At 41.8% G+C, this 22,141-nt stretch overlaps 1 long non-coding RNA gene across 1 annotated transcript in view; it reads right to left on the bottom strand.

The window, feature by feature from the left end:
• The window catches only part of LOC140596228 (uncharacterized), a 77,083-nt gene that overhangs the window by 26,469 nt on the left and 28,473 nt on the right, over window positions 1–22,141 (bottom strand). Inside the window, exon 2 of the long non-coding RNA XR_011998264.1 lies at window positions 4,413–4,509. This is a non-coding gene — a long non-coding RNA (uncharacterized lncRNA). The remainder of the gene's footprint in view (window positions 1–4,412; window positions 4,510–22,141) is intronic.

Here is a 22,141-nt window from a genome sequence, read left to right as displayed (position 1 = left end):
CTCAGTGCCCATCACCCAGTCACCCCAACCCCCCGCCCACCTCCCTTTCCACCACCCCTTGTTCGTTTCCCAGAGTTAGGATTCTCTCACGTTCCGTCACCCTCTCTGATATTTCCCACTCATTTTCTCTCCTTTCCCCTTTATTCTCTTTCACTGTGTTTTATATTCCCCAAATGAATGAGACCATATAATGTTTGTCCTTCTCCGATTGACTTACTTCACTCAGTTCCATCCACGTTGAAGCAAATGGTGGGTATTTGTCGTTTCTAATGACTGAGTAATATTCCATTGTATACATATACCATGTCTTCTTTCTACTGCACCCTATTTGACTCACTGGTAAAGCCATGGCACCAATCCAACATCTTTATTTGTAGGTGCTTTACTTTTTCCCTACTATCACAAATGCATCTGGCTGGTTCATCAGTCTCGAAAATCATTTCTGAGGTGGACTCTTGCAACCTGCTCCCTAATTTAGAACTTTCCTTTCCATTTTGATGTGTAGATATTTGTCCTTCTGCTAATTAGGGCTAAGCTGATCCACGATGAGAGGCAATCGACCCTTAGAGGTGGAATCCTTTGTTTAAAGGAACTCCTTTAGAGTTGTAAAATTTTTTACAAAGTAAAAGGGGAGCTGCTCGGATAAGGGGGCTGGGGGAGAGAGGATAGAACAGAGGCATTTCCACTGAACTCTGGGGCTTACAAGACCTGTGGTTTAAAAGCCAGTAGTGAACAGAGATAAAGATTCCCCAGAATTCTGTTTCTGTTTCAGCCTTATTGAGGTATCATGGGCAAATAAGAATTGTATACATTTAAGGTGTACAAATTGTATTTTGATATGTGTGTATATTATTAAACGACCACCACAATCAAACTAACATATCTGTGACTTCACATAATCACCATGTTCTTTCTTTTTTTTAAAAAAGATTTTATTTATTTACTCATGAGAGACACACAGAGAGAAGCAGAGACATAGGCAGAGAGAGAAGTGGGTTCCTCGCAGGGAGCCAGATGCAGAAGTCAATCCCCAGACCTGGGATCACGCCCTGAGCTGAAGGCAGATGTTCAACCGCTGAGCCACCCAGGTGTCCCCACCATATTCTTTATTTTTGTGGTGAGAACACTGAAGATCTGCCCTATCAGTAAATTTCAATTTACAATCCAGTATTGTTAACTATATCTATATTGCTTTACATGAGATCTCCAGAAATTATTCATCTGGAATAACTGAAATGTTATACCCGTTAACTAATGTCACACCATTTCTTCCTCCCCTGGCAACTGTCCCACTCAGCTTCTGAGTTTGACTATTTTTTTTTAAGATTTTTATTTATTCATGGAGACACCGAGAGAGGCAGAGACATAGGCAGAGGGAGAAGCAGGGAGCCTGATGTGGAACTCAAACCCAGGACCCCAGGATAATGACCTGAGCCAAAAGCAGATGCTCAACCACTGAATCACCCAGGTGCTCCAAGTTTGACTATTTTAGATTCCACATATAAATGAGATGCTGAAGTTTTTCTCTTTCCGTGTCTGGTTTATCTGACTTAGCATTCAGGTTGTCACAAATGGCAGAATTTCCCTTGTTTTGTGGCTGAATAATTTTTTGAATAATTTTTTATTGTATAGTTAGTTGTACCAATTTTTTTTAGCCATTCATTCATTGACAAATTAGGTTGTTCCCACATCTTGATTACGATGAATAGCGCTTCAGTGAACATAGAGTGCAGATAATCTCTTCAAGACACAGATTTTATTTCCTTTCGGTATATACACAGAAGTGGGCTTGCTAGGTTGTGTGGTAGTCTTGTTTCTCCTTTTTTGAGTAACCTCCATTTTGTCATCCATAATGGGTTTCATTCCCACCAACAATATACAAGGGTTCACTTTTCTCCACATTCTTGCCAACACCTTTTACTTTTTGTCTTTTTGATACTAGCCATTCTGACGGGTGTGAGGTGATAGCTTATTGTGGTTTTAATTCGCATTTCCCTGATGATCGGTGATGTTGAGCACCTTTTCCTATGCCTGTTGACCATTTGTATGTCTTCTTTTTTTGTTTTCTGTTTCTTGGGGTTTTTTTTTTTTTTTGCTTTTTAAAAAATATTTTATTTATTTATTTATGAGAGACACACAGAGAGAGGCAGAGACATAGGTAGAGGGAGAGGCAGGCTCCCCACAGAGAGCCCAATGTGGGACTTGATCCCAGGACCCCGGGATCACGTCCTGAACCAAAAGCAGACATTCAACCAGTGAGCCACCCAGGCGTCCCTGTATGTCTTCTTTGGAGAGATGTCTATTCAATTCCTTTACCCATTATTTAATTATATATATATATATATATTAATTATATATATATACATACACACAATTATATATATACAATTATATATATATATATATTTGCTATTGAGTTGTAGAAGTTTCTTATATATTTTGGATATGAACTCCTTATCAGCTAGATGGTTAGTAAATATTTTCTCCCTTTCCATAGGTTGTCTTTTCACTCTGTTAATTGTTTCCTTTGTTGTGCAGAAGCTTTTGGTTTGATTTAGCACCACTTAGCTTATGTTGCTTGTGCTTTTGGTGTCATATGCAAGAAATCATTGCCAAGACCAACATCATGAAGCTTTTATTCTTTGTTATCTTCTAGGAGTTTTACATTTTCAGGGCTTATAGTTAAATCTTTAATCCATTTTATTGTTATGTACGATGTATGACAAAGTTCCAATTTCATTTTTTAAGGATTTTATTTATTTATTTGAGAGAGAGAGAGAGAGAATGACCGAGAAAGGGGCAGAGGGAGAGGAAGGAAGCAGACTCCCCACTAAGCAAGGAGCCTGACACAGGGCTTAATCCCAGGATCCTGAGATCATGATCTGAGCCAAAGGCAGACTCTTAACCAACTGAGCCACCCAGGTGCCTCTCCAATTTCTTTTTTTTTTTTTTTTTGCATGTGGATCTCTAGTTTTCCTAATACCATTTATTGAAGTGACTCTCCTTTCCCATTGTGTATTCTTGGCATCTTTGTTGAAGATCAGTTGACCATAAATGTGTGAATGTATTTCTGGAGTCTCTATTCTCTTGATCTATGTGTCCGTTTTTATGCCAGGACCAGAGTGTTTTGATTATTGTAGTTTCATAATATATTTTGAAATAAAAACGTGTAATGCCCCAGCTTTGTTCTCTTTGCTCAAGATGCTTTGGTTATTAAGAGTCTTTTCTGTTTTCTTTCTTTTTTTTCCTTTTGTTTTCATATGAATTTTATGATTTTTCCCTAATTGTGTAAAAAATGCTACTGAAATTTTTTAAAGATTTTTTAAATTTATTGACACACACACACACACACACACCACACACCACACACAGAGGCAGAGACATAGGCAGAGGGAGAAGCAGGTTCCATGCAGGAAGCCTGATGCAAGACTCGATCCCAGGACTCCTAGATCATGCCCTGAGCCCAAGGCACATGCTCAACCACTAAGCCACCCTGGCGTCCCTGCCACTGAAATTTTGATAAGGGTTGCACTGAATTCATAGTTCAGTTAAGGTAGTATGTACATTTCAACAGTATAATGTCCTCTAATCCATGCACACATGGGATGTCTTTCCAGTTATATATATATATATATATATATATATATATATATATATATATATAATCTTCTTTAATTCTTTTCTCAGTATTTTATAATTCTTGGTGTACACTTCTTTCACTTCCTTAGCTAAATTTATTCCTAAGTATTTTTTTTATTTGTATTGCTATTGTAAGTGGGATTGTTTCCCTGAATCTACTTAAAGTGGCTCTGAGCCTCACTGATCTCATCTAGAAAATGAAGACATTGGATCAGTGAGAACATTCCTTTTTCCCTCCAAAACAATATCAGATCCAGAAGTCCAAACTATAAATTAACATATACAAATATACTTCCTTTTGTTGAATCAAGCACCAAGGCCTACAGCCTTCCTGCTCCCCAGTGACTTGTTGACTCTGAAGTGACTCTATGGAGTCTAATGCTTGGATAATCCCTCAGGCTCTTCTGAAGGAAAAAAAAGTGTCATTTATGGAGCATCTACTAGGTGCCAGGCCCTGGACTGAGCAGAAGTCAAGATCTAAGGCAAAGCATTCTCGGGGAAAAGAGGGGCAGGAATGGGGGGCGTATAGCAAATGGCAGGAGTAAAACTGGCTGAAATGTTCCTGATAGAGAAACACACCTCAAGCCATTTGGGGAAATGAAACAGGAGTTCAGAAGGGGAAAGAGCAGACTAATCTAGCTTTGAAATGTTGCTGTTCAGACTGTGTGGGCACTGATGTGCCCATGACAATCTGAAAGAGCCCTCCGATTTTCCCATGTTCCAGTTGCTTTTAAAGAGCCCTACTTTTGGAGTTTGTATGAAGTCATGCTTACCTCCTGTAGATGCTGCTCCGCTGTCAAGAGCTCTCCAATCCCCCTGGAAGTCCTCTTGAGACAAAGGAAGCTGTGGGATGCAGAGGTGCCCAAGTTCCTATGAGTGGGTGATAGATGGAAGCAAAGCAAATGGGTTTAGAGAGGGAGAATGTTCAGGTCCTTCTTGGTGATGTCGCTAAGGAAACAGGAGCAGAGGAAATAAGCTCCCAGCCTAATTTCATAGTTCAATTTCATCTCTGAGTGGCTGAGACTAATGGGGAAAAAAGGCAAAATGAAGAGACAACTTCTTCGGGAATCGAACTTAGTGGAAAGTTTCCACTGAAAATAGAAAATCTGAAGTGCAAATGTATTTGAAAGTTCCTCTTCAGTATTAGTAGGAAAGGAGCCTGACATTTAAGGATTAAAGAGTCCAGTGTTAGCCCACCAGTCCAGCCTGGTCTCTACTTCCCTTTGACCATCACTCTTTATCAAGCCATAGGCCTGGACTCTGAAATAATCTAAATAATCGTAACTGGTGCATTTCCCATCTCCAAGCTTCACCTAACTCTCTACCCCTCCCTCCTCCACCCATGGCTTTCTTTCTCCTTAGAGCTCTCTCCTCTCTGCATCCGTGAGCCACTCACACACATCAGCGTTGTTCTTGCACCACCTAATCTCAGAAAACATTACTAAGTCTCTCACGCCAGGACAAGTTACGTTCCTTCCCTCTTTGCCCTTCCCCAGGCATCTAGCCATGCTAGCACAGTTAGTGGACCAAAACGATCTTCGGGTTACTTTGTTGATTATTACAAATATATCAGGAGCCTCTGACCCATATACTCTGCCCTGAATTCCTTATAGGATCTTGATCAAGCTTCTGCTCCTTTAGGCGCCTCAGTTGCCTCGTCTGCAAATGATGGGGTTAGACCCGAAGTATAAGAGCCCTTTAGGCTTTGACAACACGTGATTCTTTGAGCGCATGCTCAAAGCAAGGAAAGAGGATCAACCCACCTTGCTAAGGGGGGGGGGGCAGCGGGGAGGGAGAAATGAATCTAGGAACCCATGTGAGAGTTGAGGTGCGGGGCGGGGGTGGGGAGGGTAAGCATCTGCTCAGAGGACGGGCTGTTAGAGGTGTACGTGTTTTAGAAACACAAGTTGTCTTTGGTGGTGGGCAAAGGAAGGTCTCGTACCTTTCGTTAGTAACTGATTGCAACACAGTAAAGGCAGAATAACCAAGTTGAAACTTCCCACAGCTGAACCTCAGGTCCTACTGAATGGCTGGGACAGGTTAGCAAAATTCCCAGACAGTGCCATCTAGTGGCAGGTCAGAGTTATTTGGGGCAAGTGGCTCTTGTGTTCTCAGATGGGAGCTACCAGGCTTTTGGAAAACCATGGGTCTGCCCAAAGGTGAAATATTGAGTTGACGAAGAATGAAAAAAGGGGCACGGGGGTGGCTCAGTGGTTGAGCGTCTGCCTTTGGCTCAGGTCATGATCCCAGAGTCCTCGGAGCCTGCTTCTCCCTCTGCCTATGTCTCTGCCCCTCTGTATCTCTCATGAATAAATGGATAAAAATCTTAAAGGAAAAAAAATGAAAAATTCCTTGAGGGAAACACTGATGAAGAAACTAAGAGAGACCAAGACAGAGAATGACAAAGACAAGGCCAAAGCAAGTGAGACACAAAGACAGGTATTTATGAAGCTAAGTGAACCTTTCACTGAATATTGGAGAGTGGTGGATGGGGAGAATTAACGCAGTCACTTACTCTGGCCCAGCACCCCCATCACAGCTTTAGGAGGCTGGTGATGGAAGAAGCTTCTGGTAGGCCTTCTGTGCTTTTTTCCCCTTGTGATCTCAATTTCTTCCTTATCTCTCACTCTTTTACCTAGCCTTTGTATGTCTCTCCCCTCGTGACCATTCTTTACCCACCCCCCCAAACAAAAACAAAAAAATTCCAAACAACAAAAACTCCCCTTGGGGTTGCAGATAAGTATTAGAGACTACAGAGGACCAAACACTTTTTGAAAATGGTTAACACCAAAGATGTCTCCAGAGTTCTGAACACACCTAAACTCAAATAATAATGTAGAAAGTCTTTTGTCTTGTTACACTGTAGCCCTTCCTTGCTCCTGAGCTGCAGATCTACTGCTTAGTGGGCATTTTTATTTGAATGTCTTTATAGCTTTTCAAAACTTCATTTTTCCAAAGTGTGCTTCCTTCTCCTATATCCCAACAACCTGTCATCATTTTCTGGTCCTTCTGTGTCAGGCGCTTTCGTTCTACCAGTAATCCAGAGCCAAACTCTCCTCTTCCTCCCTCTCCACACATTCCAATTCTCCCATTAGGCACCAAGTCTTTGCAGCTCCCCCAAAGCAATATCCCTTTAAAATTCTATTTTCCCTTTCTACTTATACTGTCCTAGATCTGGTTAAAACCTCTCAACTGGACCATAGAAATGGCCTTGATATAGAGGTCAAATTCATCCACCTTTCTTCATTTTTCACTGGCAACAACCCATTCATAGTTTCATCATCTTTCACTTGTGTTACTTCAATAGCCTTTTAACTAATCTGTCTACCTTCAGACTTGTCCTACAAAGGCCTTCCTCCATACAACAGCTAGATTGATCTTTTTACCCTGCAAAACCTCACATTTATCTTCCCTGTTTTAAACTCTTCCACAGAGCTACAGCTGAATGACCTCAGGTTGAGTAGAGTTCTTAGATATAATACCCAAAGCACTCTCTACAAAATGTAAAAGTGATTAGCCTTCACCCAATAAAAACTTTTATGCTTCAAAGGATTCCATCATGAAAGTGAAAAGACAAACTAGAGTGGGAGATAATTTTTGGAAACCATATATCTCATGAGGATTTGTATCAGAACAAAAAAATCTTAGAATTTGATAATAAAAAGGTAATCCAATGAAAATTGGCACAAGGATCTGAATAAATAATTCTCAAAAAAATGTATCCAAATGGATACTAAGTACGTGAAAAATGTTCAACATCATTAGTCATAAGGAAGATGCAAAGGAAAATAACAAGATACCATGTCACATTCACTAGGATGGCTATAATTAAAAAAATAATAATATGTGTTGGCAAAAATGTAAAGAAATTGGACCCCTCCTACATTGCTGGTGGGAATGTAAAAAGGGTATAACCACTTTGGAAAAAAGTCTGGCAGTTCCTCAAAGATTAAACATAGAGTTACCATATCATCCAGAAATCCTACCCAGAGATATAGACCCAAAGGATCTGAAAACATATATCCATACAAAAATTTGCACACAAATATTCACAGGAGCATTATGCATAAGAGCCAAAAAATATAAACTACTCAGATGTCCATCAATTGATGAATGGATAAGTAAAATGTGGTACACCCATACAATGGAATGTTCTTTGGTCGTGAAAAGAAATGGAGTACTGAGAGCTACTACAACATAGATGAACCTCAAAAATGCAATGCTAAGTGAAAGAGCCTGTCACAAAAGACCACATATTGTATGGTGCCATTTATATGAAATATCCAGAATCGGCAAATATATAGATGCAAAAAGTAGATTAGTGGTCACCAGTGGCTAGAGAATTGGGGAGGTGGAATGGGGAGTTTCTCCTAATGAGTATGGGATTTCTTGCTAGGGTAATGAAAATGTTCTGGAATTAGTGGTGATGGTTGCACTTGTAAATATGCTAAAAACCACAAATTTTATTCTCAAAATATGCTAATTATATAGTATACGAATTATATTTTAATAAAACTATCACTAGAAAACAAAAATGTCCATAGCTCCCTGTTGTTCCTAGCATGAAGTCCTGAAACATCAGAGCTTTCACTCCTGCACATATGTCCGATCCCCGGCACGCACTGCATCACATCTAGCCTCACTAGATCCACTTATTTCTAGGCTCCCAGCAAGCTGCGTATGACTGCTCAACTATGCCTTTGCTCCTGCCATTCCTTCTTTTTGGAAAGTCTCCTCTGCCTTGTTTACTCAGTGAACTGCTACTTATTTTTGTGGAAGCAACTCAATCATCTTCTCTCTCCCCGATCTCCATCCACCTAGGCCAAGAAGGGCTAACTCTTTCCCTGTCTGTGCCACAACTGTTCACAGTACATACCCTATCACTGCATGTCTTACACTGTGTGGCAGTTATCTGTGTTGACCTCTTGTCTCCTTAGCTAGATGATGAGTTCATTGCAAGTGGAAACTGTGTCAGATCTACCTCTCTAAACCCAGCTCCTAGAGCAGGGCCTGGTACATAGTAGGCTCTAAGTATATATTTGTTGGTTAAATGAATGAATTTAAATAAGCTACCAGTTATTCATACCAGGTTGTCACTCCACTTTATCAGAGTGATAGCCGATGACCTGTGAGCTGGCACCAAGGTCTGAACACAGACCTATTTTGGGAGCAAGGAGAAGGCAAGCCTCGCCAGAACAGTGCAGGGCAGAACCCTGGGAAACCAGAATGCCAACAAAGGCCTGTGGCTGGGAGGAAGGAAGTAAGGGTCACTGGGTTTGAAGGAAAAAGATAGAAAGGGGAGGGATCATCACCACGCAGGCAGAAATGCAGGCCTCCTCTTCATCCCCTTGCCTGAAATCATTGACCAATTGGGTAGTGAGCTCCTCAAGGGCACGGATCACATCTGATTCTCTTCTGAAGCACCGTGCCTGGCACAGAGTGACACAAAATAGCTGTGATACGAATGGAGGAGTTTTAATGGCCTCTCAGGATCATGGCAAGGGGGAAACCAGGCCCAATCAGATCTTCCCTTGGGCTTCCTAGGGCTGTGAGCAGCAGGAAGAGACCAGGGAGTACTCTTCCAATTCAGAGGAGTTGGCCAGCCTTACAGGCCAGGGCGGTACAGAACAGAAAGGGCCAAACTCTAGGGGCTTTCAAGGCAAAGGAAGACCTTAGAATAGCTCTTGAGACACTGCCTACCACTATGGGCCTTTCCTGAGTGATGGGACAACCTTGATACTGCCCCCAGAGATTTCCACCATGCACATTGGTGGCAGCAGACAAACACCCCTGTCTGTACTTCCTGGCTTCCTAATTCTACAGGGAACCTTACCATATTTCCAGACCAATGACCTTGAATAACCATAAAGGCCAGATGCCCCTAGCCCAGAGTAGCAGTTTGTTTGATTTTGGGAGGTGAGGTGGGAGTGGGGAGATGAAACCTGGACCAGGAAGTGGTCTATACTAAAGGAAGTTAAAATACCAAAAGTGCCTGAGTGTACTAGAGAAGGAAATCTGCCTCAAATCTGTAACATAGAAATCCTGCCTGAGTTTCTAGCCAGCTGGCCTGTCCTACATATTTCGAACTTGCCAGCCCCCACAAACACATGAGCCAATTCCCTAAAATATCTCCCAAGACATTTTTATATAAAAAAATATAAAATACCTCAAGAGAGAGGGATTAAGAGAGATCATATATATATATTTTTCTGTTTGTCTCTAGAATGTTGACTGATACTCCCAGCAAAAGAAGAAACAGTTGAAGAGGAAAATGTGAAATGTGTCTATTTCACAATTTTGTCCCCTGGCAACTCTCTCATATGGAGGACAGCTTCCATGGCCTGTTTGTCATTGTCCAGTTTCTGATTCAAAACAGTTGTCTCTTTGCTGAGCCAAGCCCTATTTGACAACAGACACTTCTGATTAAGTGCACGCGGTCGGTGGCCTGCGACCGCACAGGTGCCAGCAAACCCTCCTCTTTCTGTCATCTGAATGGCAGAAGGGACGGGTTTAACTTTCTTACCCAGAGTCAGACAGAAGCCAGTCTGGAGCCACTCCCGGCTCCGGCTGGGTGTGGTTCCGATCTGAAGCCCCGGGGCTCAAATGAGAGTGAGGAGGTTTGAAGGACAGTCATTCATCAGCAAACACAGGCCCCAGGCAGAAACGGCGGGTTTTGCCACTTCCCGGTTAGAGCGGCCTTGCCCGGACTTGACGGCCTTACCAATTACCAGATCTTTCCGCAGCGCGCAGAGGAGAAGTGAGACAGTGTGCTCCGCAGGACCCGTGGGCATCTGTAGACAAGGTGGGTGCTGAATGTAACACCTGAGCCATGGTGATAATTAAGGAAGGCCCAGGGAAGGAGAAGAGGCTATTCTTGTTCAATCAGGGGGAGGAGAAAGTTCAGGAAACAAAGTTCTTTTAATGGAGTCATGACCTCTTTTCTAAAACTGAGGAAGCTGAAGCACTGCTGAGTCGTTGGCCCCTTTAGATCAAATACAAATACATTTTGTACGAGATATTTAAAGCCACGATGAATTCAAATAAATCAATTGTTCCCCTCATCCGTATTCACAGTCATGATCCTCTGCCAGCTCCAGATGTTTCTAGGAGTGGTTTGCTCTAAAGCTCACTTGACATCACTCCATGGCATTCCTTTCACCAATGATGAACGGAGGACACAAGGCCCTGACTCACAGCTTGGCCGGAGTCCGCCATGATGAAGGCAAGCTGCACAGAGTCGCAGCTTCCCTCCCCGATCAGGGCCAGCTTTGTGCATTCGTGGCCCTCTTATTAGGACAACGGTTTCCCTTATTTACAATGGAGTTCCTAATCATCCTGTTGGGGGCGGGGGGTGCCAAACTCAAAGCCAGACAATATCACACTGGTAACACTGAAGCAGAGACACGTACTGTGTGTCTGATCTGTGAATTGGTAGCCAGTAGGAGGGCATGGAATTACAAGGTGTGCTGTTAGTCTTTAAGGATGCATGTTCCCTTGTGTAATAAAGCGGTGCATTGCTTCTTAAATTTTAATGGGCACGTGGATCACCTGGGGATCTTGTTAAAATGCAGATTCTCGTTTGGTAGCCTGGTAGGTACCAAGATTGTGAATTACAGGCAAGTTCCTGATGACACCTTATGCAGCTAGTCCTCTTCAAGTCCAAGGTTATAAAACCAGCGTAGACCTGCAAATAGGCCCCACACCTCTAGTGTCACCAGAGTCCTGTTAGCCACACACAGAAGTGGCCTAGACCTTCTCTCCTGTGGTTTGCAGTCCAGCAGAGAAGGAGCCTGTCTGCACGTAATGGGATTAGAGGCACAAGAGTGGGGACGTTCCCAGGAACAAGTGGTCACTTCCAGCTGGGAGGGGGAACTGCGAAAGCTTCAGAGAGGACACAGCTCTTAAGCAGTGGTGTGAAGGAGAGATAGGACTCAGGCAGAAGTGCAAGGAGGGCTTGCCAGATGGACAGATCTCTGAAAACAAAGTCACAGAGGCGATAAACCAGAAGGCATGGGCAGGGAAGAGCACACGATTTCATTTGACTGGAATGTAGACTCTACTAAGCAGAAACTAAGGCAGACAAATAAGACTGGCCAGGGAGTTTAGGACCAAACCATGGAAGATCTCGATGTCATATCATACAAAAGCATTTGGACTTCATTCTGTAAGTGAGGGGGAAAACTGATTTTTGTGTTGTTTTGTTTTGTTGTAGCTCAAATGTGACTTGTGAACATAGCTGTGCCTTAGATCCCAGGCTTGGGAAATCACTCTGGGGGTGGTAGAAAGGACAGGATGAAAGGGGAGAGTGGGTAGGGACTGTTATTTTGTCCACCATCCAGAAGGTGTTTATTGAGCTGCTATTGTGTTCCAACCACTGTGCTAACAACTTGAGCCAAGAACAAGAACATACATGTCCTATCCCCTTGTGGCACCCACAGTCTGAGGAGAGCTACCAAGAAGTGCAGGGGTTTGGGAAAGAATAAAGCCTGCTGAGAGAAAGACCCCAACAAAGGCCCAGAGACTAGATAGTTTGGCATGTCAAGAGATTAAGAAAAATAGAGCACAAGGTGCAGGGCCTTTGTAAAGGAGGCAAGGAGTTTAAAGCTTGCCCTAAGGGCAATGGGAAACCATTAAGCACAGGAGTGACTTGATGAGATATATATATTAGAACGACTCTTCTGAGTCTTTGCTATGTGGAGGATGGATGGGGACAGGAAGCAAGATTCCATGCAAGGAAGCCAGTTCTGAGAATGTTTGAGTAGACCAGATGAGAGGTGATAGAGCCTTGGTCTGAGCGGAAGAGAGGGTGGAGAGAGGAAGGTGGACAGAAGTGATAACTGGAGAAGGAGGGGAGAGGACAGAGAAGAGTGGAGAGTGGTACCCACTACTGATATAAAGAACAGAGGAAGAGTTGATTTGGAAGGAGATGAGGAAGAGATATTCAGGTGAGGGTCCTGTGGGACATTCAGGGAGAAATAATTAGGCTGATCCACACAGCACAAGATTTTGAGAAAGAAGTCTGATCCAGGGAGGGGAATTTAGGAGTAATCAGGATAAAGATGGTGGCTAAATCCGTGAAATATCATGGCTGACGCCAATGCATTCTTCCCGGCCTCCCTAGCAAGGCTCCCAACTGGCGCCCCAAATCCATCAGGGACAGACATTGTGATGGATGGGTTAATGCAGCAGTCCAGATCCTCCATGACTGAAGAAAAGGAGAACAGTTTGGAGGTGAATCGCAGAGAGATTTTGAGAATGTCAGAAATGATGGCATCCTTGGAGTTGGTATGCAGCCTCTAAAAGGGAATAACAGCTCTCATTTCATATGGGAAGTCTAGTAGATCAGTTACAAAAAGAGGATTCAAGACTTGGCAGGCAAATTTTACATCAGACAGTTTCTTAAGAGTCTTTGGTCAGCTCTCCCTGCTCAGCTACCCAACGTGTTCTTGACATATATATGCTCAGAGCATGCATGCTAATTCTAGTATTAGCCTAAGCAAATTCATAATTAGGAACACCTGCTGCTACTGAGAAAAATCTATAATACATTCCCAAAATAAATGTAAACGACCTTTTCTCCTCTGTTTCAGATTATTTATACCCCTTTACCCTTTCAGAAACCTGGATAATTGAGTTGGCTAGATTTATAACATAAAGATGTGCATTCCAAATAAAACAATGCAAGGTAGATTGCTTTATACAAGTGGTCATCTTGGATGATATGCCTATCAGCTACATCCAAAATGTACTTTGAAATTATTACGGCAGCAAATTAATGTTTTCACAGGACTTGTTGAAGTGGAACTCTTCACAAAATGAAAATGAGTAAATAAAGCCAGTGGCAATATGTCTTCTCAGCAGCAGAATGATGCCTGGGGCGGCAGGGAATGGACTTTGAACTCAATCTGATGCAAAGCTTGGGATGACATCACATATTCATACGGGAGAATTTTTGAGTGAAACCAGGACTTGTAAAGGTATGTGGTGGTGGTGGTGGTGGGTGGATATGGTTCCCTAGAAAGGCAATACCATTGAGCAATTATTAGCCTCTGGACAGGCAAGCGGGTAGAGGGAGGAGACCCCCTCCCTGAGTGACTGATTATGAGTCAGCCAGAGTTTCTCCACCTGCCCATTGATGCTAGAATTGCCAAGATCTGGGACTGAAGTCTTTATTGCACAACTCAAGAGGAGACTTGCATACTGTCTTCTGGGATGATATCTTACTAAAGTTCAACTCACATAGAAATGTGGATCATACAGGAAGAAAGCTTTTTCATGGAGGTTTGAATAGGTTTCCAACAAGGAAAGCTCAATGATGGTCAGATATCAGATCTCCCTTGCCCTACCTCATTTGTGGGCTATGGAGCAGTTATGAAAGGAGTGTTTCTATTATCTATTGTCACCTAACAAATGTACCCCAAAACGCAATGACTAAAATATCGATCTATTTTCTCTCACTGTTCTGTGGATTGGCAGGCTCCACTGGGCAGTTCTTCTGCTGGTCTTACTCAGGGTCTGTCACATAGTTGTATTCAGATGGCAGCTAGAGTCATCCAGAGGTTCAACTGGGTCTCTAAGATGACTGGCCTTCTCTTCCTGTATGTAAAATCTCAGGGCCTCTCCTCTCCACATAATCTGCCCAGCAGGGATGCTGAACTTCCTACAGAGCTGCCCAAAATGAGCTCTAACAGGGAGTAAACGGCCAGTGCTCTTAAAGAATATGCCCAGAAAGGCAAAACTTCATTTCTGCTGCATACTATTGATATTGCCAATCATGGGCCAAATGTCCATTTGATTCTTTATAGATTCTAATGACTGGATTGAATTTTTCTTTTCTTATATTTTTCCATCTTTTCCTTTATTTTTTGAATATATAGTTATTTGAAATTCCTTGTCTGCTAAGTTATATATATGGATCACCTGTGGGTTTGTATCTATTGTCTGGTTCTGATTTTTTTTAGGTTTTCCATCATATGGTCTTGTCTTTTATAATTCCTAAAAAGTTTTGAATGAATGTCAACCAGTTGTGTATAATTATTTATAGGCTCCAGATGATGTTATCTTGCCACAGAAAGAATTCACTCTTTTCTCTTAAGTAGACCAAATAAGGGCAGATCACTTTTACTGAATCAGTGACTAAGTTGAATCAACTCCAGGTTCAATGTTGGTGAAGCCTTTCTACTTTTCTTTTTCCCCTGCTTCCAAGACATTATTGTGCAGAACTTTCAGCTGATAATCTTGTGTGTTCAATGAAGATATTACCATGGGCAGATCTTAAACTCCGATTCTTATATACTCAGCACAGTGAGACTGCCCAAAACACTACTTTGTTTTTTGAGCCTTTCTTTAAAAAAAAAAAAAAGATTTTATTTATTTATTCATGAGAGACACAGATGGAGAGAGGTAGAGAGAGAAGCAGGCTCCATGCAGGAAGCCAGATGTGGGACTCAATCTCCGGACTCCAGAATCACGCCCTGAGCCAAAGGCAGACGCTCAACTGCTGAGCCACCCAGACATCCCTTTTTTAAGCCTTTCTACGTAGCTTCTCAATCATTAGATTCAAGGATGGTTCAACACATGCAAATCAATAAACATGATACATCACATTAACAGAATGGAGGATAAACATTGTACGATCATCTTGATAGTGGCAAAATTAACATCCTTTCATGAAAAAAAAACCTCTTGAATAACTAGGCAAAGGAGAAATTTACTTTAATGTGATAAATACCATATATGACAAGCCCACAACGAGCATGATACTCAATGGTGAAAAATTAAAAGCTTTCCCCTAAGATCAGAACAAGGGAAGGATGCCCAATCTTGTCACTGCTATTTAACATGGTACTAGAAGTCCTGACCAGAGCAATTAGACAAGAAAAAGAAATAAAAGGCATTTAAATCAGAAAGGATGAAATTAAAATCTCTGTTTTAGATGACGTGTAGTTTTACATAGAAAACTCTAAAGACTCAACAACAACAAAAAAAAAAACCCCACTTAGAACTAATAAATTATTTCAGTAAAGTTGCAGGGTACAAAGTCAGTACATGAAAATAAGTTGCATTTCTATATGATAACAAGGAACTATCCAAAAAGGAGATTAGGAAAACAATTTCATTTACAACAGATCAAAAGGAATAAAATACTTAGGAATAAGGTTAACCAAGGAAATGAAAAACATGTACACCGAAAACTATAAAACATTTATGAAAGAAAGTAAAGAAGACATAAATGGAAATACATCCCATGTTCATGGATCACATGACTTAATATTACTGAAATGTTTACACTGCCCAAAGTGATTTATAGATTCAAATAAAATTCCTATCAAAATCCTAATGACTTTTTTTTACAGAAATAGAAAAAAACAATCCTAAAATTCATATGAAAACAGAAGCCCTGAATAGCCAAAGCAATCTTGAGCAAGAAAATAAAGCTAGAGGCATCACATTTCCTAATTTCAAAACATATAACCCACATGTATGCAGTCAACTTATCTTCAACAAAGGTGCCAAGAATACACAATGGTGAAAGGAGAGACTCTTCAATAAATGGTGTTGGGAAAATGAGATATTGACATGCAAAAAATAATATCGGAGCCTTGTATCATACATAACAATGAACTCAAAATAGATTCGACATTTAAATGTGAGACCTGAAAATGTAAAATTTCTAGAAGATAACATAGAGGAAAAGCATGTTGATGTTGGTCTTAGCAATGATTTCTTGGATATGATACTGAAAGCATAAAAAACAAAAGCCAAAATAGACAATTGGAAACAACAGAGTGAAAAGCCAACCTGCAGAATAGGAGAAAATATTTGCAAGCTATATATCTGATAAGGTGTTAATATCCCAAATATATAAGGAATTCCTAAAGCTAATTACCTTAAGAAAACAAAACCAAATAACTTGATTAAAAATGGGCAGAGGGCCTGAATAGACATTTCTCTGAAGAAGACATGCTAATGGTCAACAGACATATGAAAAGATGCTCAGCATTACCAATCATCAGGGAAATGCTAATCAAAGCCTCAATGAGACATCACCTCACAACTGTTAAAATGGTTATTATAAAAAACAAATAGCAATGTTGGTGAGGTGTAGAAAAATTGGAACCCCTGTACACTGTTGGTGGGAATGTAAATTGGTGCACCTGCTATTGCAGACTGTGTACAGGTTCCTCAAAAACTAAAAATAGAACTATGATATGGCCATATGACCCAGCAATCCCACTTCTGGACATTTATCCAAAAGAATTGAAATCAAGATCTCAAAGTGATATCTGCACTCCCATATTTATTGCAGTATCATTCACGATGGCCACAATTTGGAAACAAACTAAATATCTATCTACAGATGAATGGATAAAGAAAATATAGTAAGTGCATACAATGGAATATTATTTCCACCCTAAACAAAGAAGGAAATCCTGACATATGATACTAACCAGTTAAACCTAGAGGACATCATGCTAACTGACAGGTACAGTTTCAAAATTAATCAAAGTTCTGGAGGAAAATACTGGATATGTGTCATGTTCATTTCTTTTCCTTTTTTAACTGGGTCTTGGCCCCTCAAATCTGCCCCTAATGACTGCAAAAGCTCTTTGTCTTATGTCCTCTAGTAGTGGCCCTCTGTCTAGCCAAAGCCCAGATTCTGTCTGCACCCAGAATTTGCAATTGTCCCCCAGGAAAAAAATAATTCTCCTTTCAGTGGTTCAGCCCTCTTTGAAATCTTGGCCCCTCTGATGAAGATTGTTTTAGCAGCTCCCAATGCTTTTACACACATCTATATCCAGATTTTTTAGTTTTTCTTGGTGAGAATGAAAGCAGGAGCTCACTGATAGATTTAAACAGAGAACTAACATGACTAACTTTGCCCTTAATAAAGGTCACTCTGGAGGCAGTGTGGAGGACGTTGTGTTAGTTTGGTAAGACTGCCATAAAGTAGTCGTCTGCCTGGGTGGCTGAAACAACAGAAATTAATTTTCTCACAGTCTGGAGGATAAAAGTCCAAGATCAAAATGTGCTTTCTTCTGAAGCCTCACTCCTTGGTTTGTAGATGGCCATCTTCTCCCTGGGCCTTCACATTGTCTTCCCTCCATGTCTTTCCTGTGTCCAAATCTCCTCTTATAAGGACACCAGTTACAAATTGGATTAAAGGTCACCCTAATGACCTTACTTTAACTCAATTACCTCTTTAAAGAATTTATATCTAGATATAGTCACATTCTGAGTTACTGGAGTTTAGGAATTCAACATATGAATTTTCTTTGGTGAGGAGTTACAATTCCATGCATAACAGCTTGTAGGACAATAAAAGTGGAGTCAAGGAGGCCAGAGAGAAAGCTATTGTAATAATCCAGGAGAGAGAGAGAGAGAGAGAGAGAGAGAGAGAGAGAGAGATTTTGTTACATTGAACTAGGTTATGGCAGAGAGGCCAGAGATCATTGGATTGCTTTAAGAGAACATCAGAAGATAGAATAGATAGTATTTGGTAATTATGAATAGGATATGTTAAGATACTGAGGAAAGAGTCAAGGATGATACTCAATTTTCTAATTTGAGTATCGAGTAGAGGATATAGACATAACACAGATTGGGAAGAACTGTCTTCCAAGATGCAGGCATAATCTCATTTCTCTCTTACATTCTTTGTGAGATACTGCTCCCTGAGTGACCTTCCCTCTGTCCTTATCTGAACACCATAGCTCATAATACTCTGGGTCCATTCTGGTCCCCATCCTGACTTCTTATTCCCTGAATTCCTGAAATGCTCAGGCCTGTCCCACTGTAAGGGGGCTAGAGAGCTAGTGTCAGTCAGAAATTTAGGCTCTGCTCCCCATGGAGCAGATGGTTGCCGGCTTCTTTATTCCATGGCAAGATCTGCTACTTGGGCTCCTCTATTCCAAGGACTTCCCTATAGGGACAGGTTTCCCCTTCATTTTTGACCTCTTGGTGCTGATTAATTGCCTGAACATGTACCTATCTTTGCTTTACACTTCATCTTGATGGAATTATCCAGCTCGACTATCTGCCTCTGTCTGGTTACGAATCTACTGCAATGCCTAATTCCTGATTCCCAGCGGGTGGCAATGCCAACCTCAGAGAATGACAGCAGTGACCTGAACTAGTTCAGAAATATTCAGGTCTCCCCTTCTCAGACTTCCCTGTCCATCTGGAGAAGATGGCCTTCTCAAAAAAAAAAATGTGAGACCGAGACTAACCTAACATCTCAAGTCAGGCAAAGTGCAACTGGCTAATAAGGCCCGAGTGAGTGACACAGCTTAAAGACAGAAGTGACTCTACTGGGAACATTCTGGCCAGGATTGTATCTCTTCTCATCCTGCTGAATTTTTTTGGTAGCCAACCCAGAATGCATAAACATAATTTTGGCTTACCCATCACCCAAACTGGCAACCTTCAGACAGTGTTACTCTTTAGTTGGCTTTGTCTCAGACTCTCCCTAGTCTAGCATCAAACCATTACACAACCAAAACTGCCTTTACCCTACATGGGAAATCAAATTAGCATGTGTTAGAAACTGCCACTTTCCTACCACTGCTCATTCTGTTTCTTTATTTCTTTTAGTAACATAAATCCCTAAAAAAAAATTTTAAGATTTTATTTTTAAGTAATCTCTACACCCAATGTGGGGCTGGAACTCACAACCCCAAGATCAAGAGTCACATGCTCTACGACATAGCCAGCCAAGCACCCCTTTAGATCCCTGAGATTTAGCAATGAACCTGGATCCTCACGATGAAGACTACATTTTCCCATGTCCCTTGCAGCAACATGTGGTCATATGCATATGGAAGTAATGCCTGCAACCTCTGAGTCATTTTCTGAAAAGGAAATGGCTTACCAGCAACCCAAGTGCTTATTCATAGGTGAATGAATGAAGAGGTTGAGTTATATGTGTATACATATACATATACATATACATATGCATATATATATACACAATGAAATACTACTCAGCCATAAAAAAGAATGAAATCTTGCAATTTGCAACAACATGCTAAGTGAAATAAGTCAGTCACAGAAGGACAAATACCATATGATTTCACTCATATGTATAATTTAAGAAATGAAACAAAGAAAAAAGATAAAAGAGGGGAAAAAACAGCCTTTTCAATATAGAGAACACACCAATGGTTACCTGAGGGGATGGGTGAAATAGATGAAGGGTTTTAAAGTACACTTATCATGAGGATCCCTGAGTCATGTATATATATGACTGTTCAATCACTATTATCATACACTTGAAACTAATATGATACTGTACGTTAATTATGTTTGAATTATAAAAAAAAGAAAATGGCTCACCCTGTGCTTTCTCTTCCTCCTTTCCTAGCAGCTAAAACACAGTCATAGTGGTGACAAACCAATTTTGGCTATGCAGAGAAGCAAAGTATTCTAGGGGATGATGGAACCATAGACTTGAGTTCTCTGTTACTAACTCTTGAAGCACCACAAGCAAGTCCCTTCCTCCACCACAATTTCCTCTTCTGTGAAGCAAGGGTGATTTCAGGGATTCTGCTAGCTCTAAACTTCTTCATGTCTTTGAATGCAGCCATAGTCGATGTGTGAGCACCTGAATTTCTATGTAAAGATCTGCTCTCATGTCTCCTCTGTTACAATGCCCTGCAGAGGATGCAGGGCAAGTCCCATTAGACCTCAAATACGTCAACATGAATGTGTTTCTGTTGGTCCCATTGTTTTTGGTGGCCAGGCAGAAGTGATCATGTGGAACCAGCAGCCTCCTAGACAGGTCAAAAAGTAGAACGGAGAGAAGGGAGAACCATCAGGAGAAGGAAGGAAGGCGGTGAAGGCACCCTCACAGCCCAGGCTCTGTCTGTCTCCACACAAGCTTCACAGAAAGGCCTGCCTCAGGAAATGCAACCGTTAGTGGGGCGAAGGTTAACTTACCCAGATTCCCCAAACTGGGCCAAACAGTGGTGACCTTGGCATTCCCAGAGGCTGCCACTCACAGAGCATCAGGGCTAAGTCCTCATCCCTCATCAATTGCACCTCCCAAGTGCGGCTCCTCCCAGTATTCCCACAGGGGGAACCTTCCTAGGCTCTAGGCTTTTCTTGAGGGGCTGATTGGGACACTGCTCTGGACAGCATCCAGCTTACCAGGTGTCTGGTTGGAGGCGATCAGAGAAGACCTGACAGGGCAGACACGGCCTTTGGTTCCTTGCTGGGAAGGCTGCTCAATTTGCTATGAAGACTGCTGCCTTTGCAATTTGGGTTGCTAATGGATCAATGGGCAGGGAGTACGCCTCTCCTCAGGTATTTCTGTCAGCACACATGACCCTAAACACCTGCCTTGGGTGTTAGTCACAGCTCTGTGACTCTGGTGAAACAAGCACTGAGAGCACGGAGCTGCCACATTTGTCATTCAGGTCACCAAACGGAAAGGACACTGGGGCCTTGTTTTCCTCCAGGCTGCTTCTCTGCCCGACCTCTCTTGGATCCCCTTTCTCTGCTAATGCCCCTGCCTTTCCTTTGTTTGCCTTGGTTTAGTGATTAGAAAGAAAAGAATCAGGGTTCAGGAACACCTGGGTGGCTCAGTGGTTAAGCATCTGCCTTTGGCTCAGGTCATGTGAGATCAAGTCCTGCATCGGGCTCCCTGCAGGGAGCCTGCTTCTCCCTCTGCCTATGCCTCTGCCTCTTTGTCTCTCATGAATAAATAAATAAAACCTTAAAAAAAAAAAAAAGAATCAGGGCTCAGAACAGGTTGATAAAGAAATCCTGGAAGAGCCCAGGCATGTGCAGCGGCCAGGGGAGTCTTTTAAGGGCAGTGGGGAGGGGCCACAGAAAATTTACATGGAAGCCCCTTGGTGGAGCAGTACAGAGGCCGTGGTCTCTGGCAGCCAATGCTGAATCTTTGTGCAGCTCCATCCTTACTCCTGCATTAGCTGGATAACCTTGACCTCACGAAAATATTTTACAAATGCAATACAAATGTTTGGTTTGATTACATGACTCTGAGAACGTAGTGAAAGTTTCCATGCTACAAAGTCTGTCACCCACATAACCGGCCCCCATCCTGGCCAGGACTTGTGCGAATGCCTGTTGATCCATATTGAGAAATTATTCCTTGCTTAGCATTGTCCTGCTTGAAACCTCCTCTTTTAAAATGCACACCCCAGCCCCCAGGACACTCCTTCTCAGGGATGTCCCCTTAAGTGCCTTGGATCTCAGTGAGAAAGAGTATTTTGGATCTTCTCTCTTTGATTATAGCCAGGATGAAACCACAGGAGATCTGTGGGCAGAGCGTTCAGAAAAGGGAGGTGAAAATAACCTGTTGTCCTTATGTTTAACCCCCACTGATTCTTTTTCAAATAAATCATTATTTGTATCTAAGTATTCTATGCTGATTTACAATGGTACATTACTGTGTCTAAAAGGCTTATATGACCAAAAAAAAGGAAGACCTCTGTCTCCTTGTCCTTCCTCTACACCACCTGGCCTATATCACTTTCAA

The sequence above is a fragment of the Vulpes vulpes genome, chromosome X, assembly GCF_048418805.1.
Source record: "Vulpes vulpes isolate BD-2025 chromosome X, VulVul3, whole genome shotgun sequence".
NCBI lineage: Eukaryota > Metazoa > Chordata > Mammalia > Carnivora > Canidae > Vulpes > Vulpes vulpes.
The sequence above is the reverse complement of the archived record's forward strand: the minus strand, read 5'-3'. Positions and strand labels throughout refer to the sequence as shown.